Here is a 7500-nt window from a genome sequence, read left to right on the forward strand (position 1 = left end):
TCACTCCGAAAGTCATAAGTGAACCACTTTAATGTTACGGTCCGATCCATTGCCAGCACTTCCCTGTAGGTGTGTGTGTGTGTGGGTGTGTGAGTGTGTGTGTGTGTGTGTGTGTGAACATGCCTGAGTCTTGGCGCTCTAATTAAAATGATTGCCCTCTATTTCTCCACGCACTTAGGCTTGGATGGCGATTAAACTTCTCCTAAATGAAAGCCTGGGTTTTGGGACACGTTAACAGGCTGCTGAGGGCTACATGAGGGCTGAGCGTTGTGGGGGGGCCACGGGTGGTGGGGGGGGTGGGGGGTGATTAAACCAGCTGGCCCTTGGGGCCCCAGGGGCCGGATGGAGTCTGCTGGCCCCGGCTCTGAAGGAAGCAGAAATCAAAGGGGAGCCCTCTCCTGAGATAATGACAGAGAGCCTTCATGGAGCCTCATGCAACACACGGCAACGCACACACACACCCATGCACACACACACCCACATGCACACACACACACACACACACCCACACACACCCACACACACACACACACACACACCCACATGCACACACCCACACACACACACACATGCACATGCATCTCCACATCCGGGAGGCATTAATTAGACTTTTCACACTTATTGTCTGTGCTCTGTCGTTTTTTCCCCCCTTTGACGGTATTTTTTCATAACCTTCTCTTCTTGCGTGCTTTTTTCCATCTGCGTCACTCTCTCTCTTACTGTATCTCTCTCTCTCTCTCTCTCACTGTATCTCTCTCTCTCTCACTGTATCTCTCTCTCTCTCACTGTATCTCTCTCTCACTGTCTCTCTCTCTCTCTCTCTCTCTCTCTCTCTCTCTCTCTCTCCCTATTCTTGCCCTCTCCCCCTCTCTCACCCCAGAACATCCTGAACACATTAATGAGGCTTTTCTCACAACCCTCTGTCTAGTTTTCCATTCTTCTTCTCTATCTCATTCTCTCCTTCTCCCTCCCTCCCTCCCACCCTCCCTTGCTCCCTCCATCCCTTGCTCCCTCCATCCCTAGTCTCACTGTTCCAGGACTCATTCCTCAGCACTCTTCCTCTGTTAGGACGCTGGAGGTATGAGGTCAGGCTGCACTGATCTCACTCCGAGGTCCCCCTTTGTGGACATCCCCCTCCTTTCGCCCAGCGGCCGCTCCCCAGAGTGGAGTGTGATGGGTCGCACGGTCTCACAGCCACTCTGCGGTTCTCCCTATGGAGGTTCCCTCTTCCTCCAGCTGCTCTAGCAGGTGTTAGAGCCTGCAGGGACCCCAGTGGGATGGTCATCTGCCCCGGGGCCGAGGGTCTGCTGAGGGTCCGGACTTCTGTTCTCTGACTGGGAGGGAGCAGAGGCGGACATCCCGGGTTCAGAAAGTAAATGTTCTGCCAAATATTTGATCCAACCATTTAGTGAACCAGCTCATCCTAATTAGCAGCCAAGTAGATCAGATAATAAGTGATATCACCTGTGTTAAGTGCACAGGTAGAAAGAATATATGGCAGGACTTTTACTCTCTGGAACCAGGGTGTCTGCCTCTGAGAGAGAGAGAGAGAGAGAGAGAGAGAGAGAGAGAGAGAGTGATCTAAAGAGATAAAGACAGAGGGGAAAGTGAGAAAGGAAGAGATGGAGAAAAAAAGGACTTTGTCACTTGTAGATAAATACTGACACTTATTGTTAGTGGTCATTTCCAAATGAGAATGCATTAAATGGCTATCCGAAGACAAATCACTGAAGCTCATCCTAAGACACCATGGACCCTGGATGTGTACAGATGCAAACAAATTCATCTTACAAATTCTTTTTTTTAAACTTTCATTTTGATTTGGATTTTTTCATTTAAGTACAATAATACAAACAAACACAAAAAACAAAACAAAACAAACATTAACATTCCATTAACAGCTTATAGGTCCTTCCATTCAGTCTCAATGCAACAATTCTGTCCTGTTCAGTTGTCATTACTAGTGGTATCGTCCTCACCCCTTCTGTAATAATTCCATGTCTCCCATTTCCCTTCAAACTGTTTCTCCCGCATTCTCAAGGTATGTGTGAACCTCTCCATATCATAAGAGACACTTCATCTGCATTTCAGGGGCTGTTGGATGCATATGCCTTTAAAATGTATGGTCACCAAACTGAAGGACGTTCTGTGCACAGTTCCAGACTTCCACACCCAAAAACACTTAGCGCACATAGAATTCACTATGACCTTTTCATACCTGTTTGAGGTCACGGCGGGAACACTGTTGATTCACCATAGAACCGTTATTAGCCCACTTGGCATGAAATGCAAATTGCACATGCAATCTTTACATTAATGCAAATTTCACGTTAAAATTCTCCTTGACCGCAAGGGTCAGGCCCCTTGGACGTCCTCCCTGCTCCTGATGAAGACCAGGCGGACATGTGAACGCAAGACGTCGACCACTTCAAACGCCCACAACTTTATTTAAATAATAACCTCCACCACGGGCTCCATCTGCGGCAGTTTAAAGTCTATTTCTGTTCTCGGTCCCTTCGCACTGAGACAACCCAGCACCAGGTTATTAATGGCGATATAAACAATAATTACTGAAATATTGCGACGCAAATTGAATGATTAATTTCACAGCAAATACATTCCAATAAATGTGTTTTAATGAGTGCCTTATGCCATTCTGCAGCATGTGGCCCTGGGCCAGCCAGCGCAGATGGGGGAGAAGGGGAGATGGATATTTCTCTGCGCCGTCACGCAATCTTATAAAAAGGCCTCTGAAAATTCGGTTAGCAAAACAGGGAGAAAACCTCGACAAGCTGGAGCACTTTGGCAGTGCATCTCTTGCATACCATGTCTGAAAAATGTCCACGGAGGTTGACGAATCTCATACAGTGGTTTTGTTTTGCATGCTCATTAATATAACTTTCATGCACACAGTAACAACATACATCATCGGCGCAAAAAAGCTATCAAATCTATCAAATCAACAGCATATTTTGTGCTGCAGGCCAATGAGTGATGAGCAGGTTGATTGACATCTGGAGGGTTCAGGTTGGGTTCTGAAGCCCTGTGGAAAGTGTCAGAGGTAATTCAGATGTGCTTGGGCTTCTTGTTGTCAGCTTTCAAAAGGTCTTTATTAGGGACTCTTAACAGATACTGTTACTGCACATTGCAGTAGAGTACATGAGCGTCCAGGGACCACATGGATTAGTGGTTGACAGAGGAGGAGGTGTGTCCCCAGAGGCCCCCCCTCTCTCTCTCTCTCTCTCTCTCTCTCTCTCTCTCTCCCTCTCTCTCTCTCTCTGTTTCTTTCCCATCTCCCATACATACATAAAACACATTCACTCGCTTCTGTCTGTCTGTCTCTCTCTCTCTCTCTCTCTTTCCCTCTGTCTTTGGTCTGTTCTCTCCATCTCAGATGTACCTGCTGCCTACAAGTGGAGGCTGTTGGTTTTGTAGGCATCAAGAGACACTGCGTCTGTTCTGTTCTGAAACTGGAGCGAGGAGAGGGAGATAGAGAGAGAGGGAGAGAAAGTGAGAGAAAGTGAGGAGGAGGAGAGAGCCAGGAGGAGAAGCAGATGCTGAGTTCCCCCTCCCGGTCCAAAGATCGGGCCGCGATTTGGCTGTGAGGAGAGTTCTGAATGCGGAGGGATGGGGAGGAGAGGTCGCGGGGAGTCGGGGGGGGGGCTGGAGGGGTTGAACGAGGGGAGGAGAAGGAAAAAAGAGAAAAAAAAACAACATGCTTAATATCTTGGCTAAGAATTAATAGTATTGCAACCGCAAGATCTTGAAAATGTATCAAGGACTTTTGCAAATGATGTGGTGTTGAGTGAAAGGCTGGAAAGCCTAAGCGGTGGAGATGTGTTTATGTGAGTGTGTCTGTCTGTGTGTCTGTGTGTGCAGCGCACATGTGTGTGTGTGTGTGTGTGTGTGTGTGTGTGTGTGTGCACTGGATGTGGTTGTATTCTTGAATGTTGCATTTCTGTGTGTTTCTCTGTGTGTGTGTGTGTGTGTGTGTGTGTGTGTGTGTGTATGAATGAATGTGTGTGTCTGCACATTTAGGCACACCTCAGTGCATGTACTCTCCCCTGAGTGAGGGACCATAGAGAGAATGAGAGAGACAGAGAGAGAGAGAAAGGGAAAGTGATCCAAATGGCACGGCTTAATTGCAAAAAAGAATGTGTCGCCCAGCGAGCGATAGATCAGGCCGAATGGGTCCCTGGTTGCTGCGGAGACAGCCCCTGCTCTGTTTTGCCTATTGTCTGAGGGCAGCGCGGCGTTGAGAATGTGGGCCACCACCCAACGTCAACCCACCGGTACTCCACTGTCCGCTCCCAGTCCACACCTCGGGATGCCATTAGTAAGCAACCACGGACAGGCTGTGTGTGTGTGTGTGTGTGTGTGTGTGTGTGTGTGTGTGTGTGAGAGAGTGAGTCAGAGAAAGATGCAGAGACACCTGGACCCTGATGAACTCACATTGATTCTCTTTCTGGGAATTAGTTAGTTTGTTGTGGAGCGCACACCAACATGTTAATACCATTCACAACATATTCATCATGGAACACAAACATCAGAGACGTGCGTGCAAACAGACACGCACACACACACACACACACACACACACACACACACACACACACACACACACACACACACACACACACACACACACACACACACACGGCATGTGCAGCAGCCGTTTCCCTCATAATCCCATGACATGATCTCATAATTATATTTGGGAGTAATGGGATTAAAGATTGTTCCTGAATTGGGCCTGAGGAGTTTGAGAAAGAGCAGCCATGTTTACCAGAGCCGAGGCACAGCAGAAGAGGCTGCTCTTTCTCAGTGCTGTGCCTCTCTCAGGCAAACACATGAGCTCATCCCTCTCTCTGTCTCTCTCTCTCTCTCTCTGTCTGTCTATCTCTCTCTTTCTCTTTCTGTGTGTGTGTTTGTGAGTGTGTGTGTTTGAAAGAGAGAGAGAGAGAGAGAGAGAGAGAGAGAGAGAGAGAGAGGAAAAGAGTGAGGCTTCATGTAGTATTTATGAGAGAGCTTCAGATATGCGGTACATGCCTGAGAGAGAGAGGAGGGGTGTTCCTGTGGGTTGGATCTATAGCCAGACACTGATGAAAACTCAAACCTGCACACTTAAACCTGTACACTGGAAACTGTACACACACACACACACACACACACACACACACACACACATACACACATACACACACACAAAGTTCGGTACCTGTCCACCTCGTTGCACCCATCTATTTCTGCTCCCTCCACAAACACACACACACACACACGCACACACACAGGGGATATCTACCAGTAATACTCAGTGTACAAATCTCTTTTAGTCTCTCCATTCATACACATGAGCATGCACACAGTGAAAGAATCCCTACCTGTCAACCTGACCCCTCTCTCTCTCTCTTTTACACACACACAGACACACACACACACACACACACACACACACACACAGACACACACACACATCCACACACAGATATTCTCATGCAGCGGTAGTGGAGTGCCGTGGGCTGGCCGGTGTGGCCTGTATCTGGTTTCCTGCGGCCCTCCTCTCCTCCCTTTCATGTCCCCGCCGTTTCCTGCGCGTGTTGACGGAGGGTGAGGGTGGAGAGCGCAGCTGGCAGACAGGACACCCCCCCCCCCCCCCCCCCCCCCCCCCCCACACACACACACACACACACACACACACACACACACACACACACACACCAACCACCATCACCGCTACCCCAGCGGACCTTCTTGACCTGCTCCCCAGCAGAGCCTCTCGCTACTGGGGTTTATACTGGCAAGCGGCGGCAGTGGTGGACCTCAATCATGCTCTCTCACTATCTCTCTCTCTCTCACACTGTCTCTCTCTCTCTCACTGTCTCTCTCTTTCTCTCACTATCTCTCTCTCTCTCTCTCTCACTGTCTCTCTCTCTCTCTCTCTCTCTCTCTCTGGGGGTGGAAGATCGCTCCCCTTTTCCTAAATGTGTCGGCGCAGAATGCAGCCATTCTTTTCGGGTTCCCTTAAATATCATGTTCGGGATCCGTGGAGTCTATTTGTTGTGTTTCGTTGGGTTTTGTAAAGTACACACATGCGGCCCCGACTCGAAGCCACGAGCGCTCGAACAAGAGTCTCTGGGAAAGAAGGAGAAAAAAAAAGTCACGGTGGCTTTTAGTTTTAAAAATGGAACCCTGTGGCTTCTCTCCCTGTTGCTTGTTTTCTCTCTCTCTCTTCTTATTTTGCTTCTACTTCCCCCTTTCTCTCTCTCTCTCTCTCTCTCTCCCTCTTGCCTCTCTCTGCATCCCCCTCTTCCAGGCTCTTTCCCTGGTTCTCCTGCTCACCCATCCGATCCTGTTTCAGGCACATTGTAACTCCTTTGTAAGAGGAACTACTTGTGAAGCGGCACCGTTTCAAAGGTTAATGAATTAGCCGAGGTAGGACAGCGGCGATTTCCTGCTAAGCGCCCGAACAAATTCCTTATAAATTACTCTGTGCCAAGTGATTGAGGATTACAAGTGTCACTGGCACTGTGGTCTGCCAAAGAAGGAGAGAGGAAGAGAGAGGGGGAGAGAGAGAGAGAGAGAGAGGGTGAAAGAAGAGAGAGATATGAAGTTCCATTTTCTCTCTGTCACTTTCTCTCTGTCTCACTCACTCCCTTACTCTCTCTCTCTCTCTCTCTCTCTCTCTCTCTCACACACACACACACGGACACACACACACACACACACACACACACACACACACACACACACACACACACACACACACACACCTCACTCACATATCCACATAGTCATGTTCAGTATTAGGGCTTGGGCTTCGGCCAGAACAGCAATATGAGATAAATACTTTCCCATCTCAGCCATCCTGTGGTACTACTGTACAGGATGGCTGAGATGCGCACACACACACACACACACACACACACTCGCATAACAAGAGAGAAAGAGAGACACAAACACAAGACTCAACATGCACCTTACCACGTCCTCTACGCGTGCAGTACCACACTACAAACAAACTGGCGGCGTGCACACTCGTTCCCTCGCATGCCATGCTGGGCACCTCCAGCACCCTCTGCAGTGGTGCAATGCAGACACAGCCCCGCATGCCCCTGCAGCGCATACTCATCACATTAGCTACGCTTGTCGCATTTTTTTTTCTTTTTTACAGTGCGCTACAGTATGCGTATGTGGCGCGTTTGCCCAGATTAAGACAAGATCGGTTATATGAGAATGCGCAGTTGCAGCAGGCCAGCAGGACTATTAGTCATAATCCCCACCTCGGGGAGCGGGGGCACTGGACCGATGGCGGGGTGAGGCCGAGGCTGATTAAAGGGAGAGACCGATGCTGGCGGACACGCTGGCAGGTTTTAGTCGGCGGTGTGTTTTCTGTTCCACGCTTCGTTCTGTCGGCGTAGAGCGAGCCAATGAGCATGCGAGGGGCACGTCGGAGCTCGACCCCCCTCTGAGTCCGCCTTTGAAGTCCTTTCAGAGTGCCAC

The 7500-nt window shown here is 49.2% G+C and overlaps 1 protein-coding gene across 1 annotated transcript in view; it reads left to right on the forward strand.

The window, feature by feature from the left end:
* LOC121713725 (ERC protein 2) overlaps positions 1 to 7500 on the forward strand; it is a 223668-nt gene that overhangs the window by 62695 nt on the left and 153473 nt on the right.

The sequence above is a fragment of the Alosa sapidissima genome, chromosome 7 (genome assembly GCF_018492685.1).
Source record: "Alosa sapidissima isolate fAloSap1 chromosome 7, fAloSap1.pri, whole genome shotgun sequence".
NCBI lineage: Eukaryota > Metazoa > Chordata > Actinopteri > Clupeiformes > Clupeidae > Alosa > Alosa sapidissima.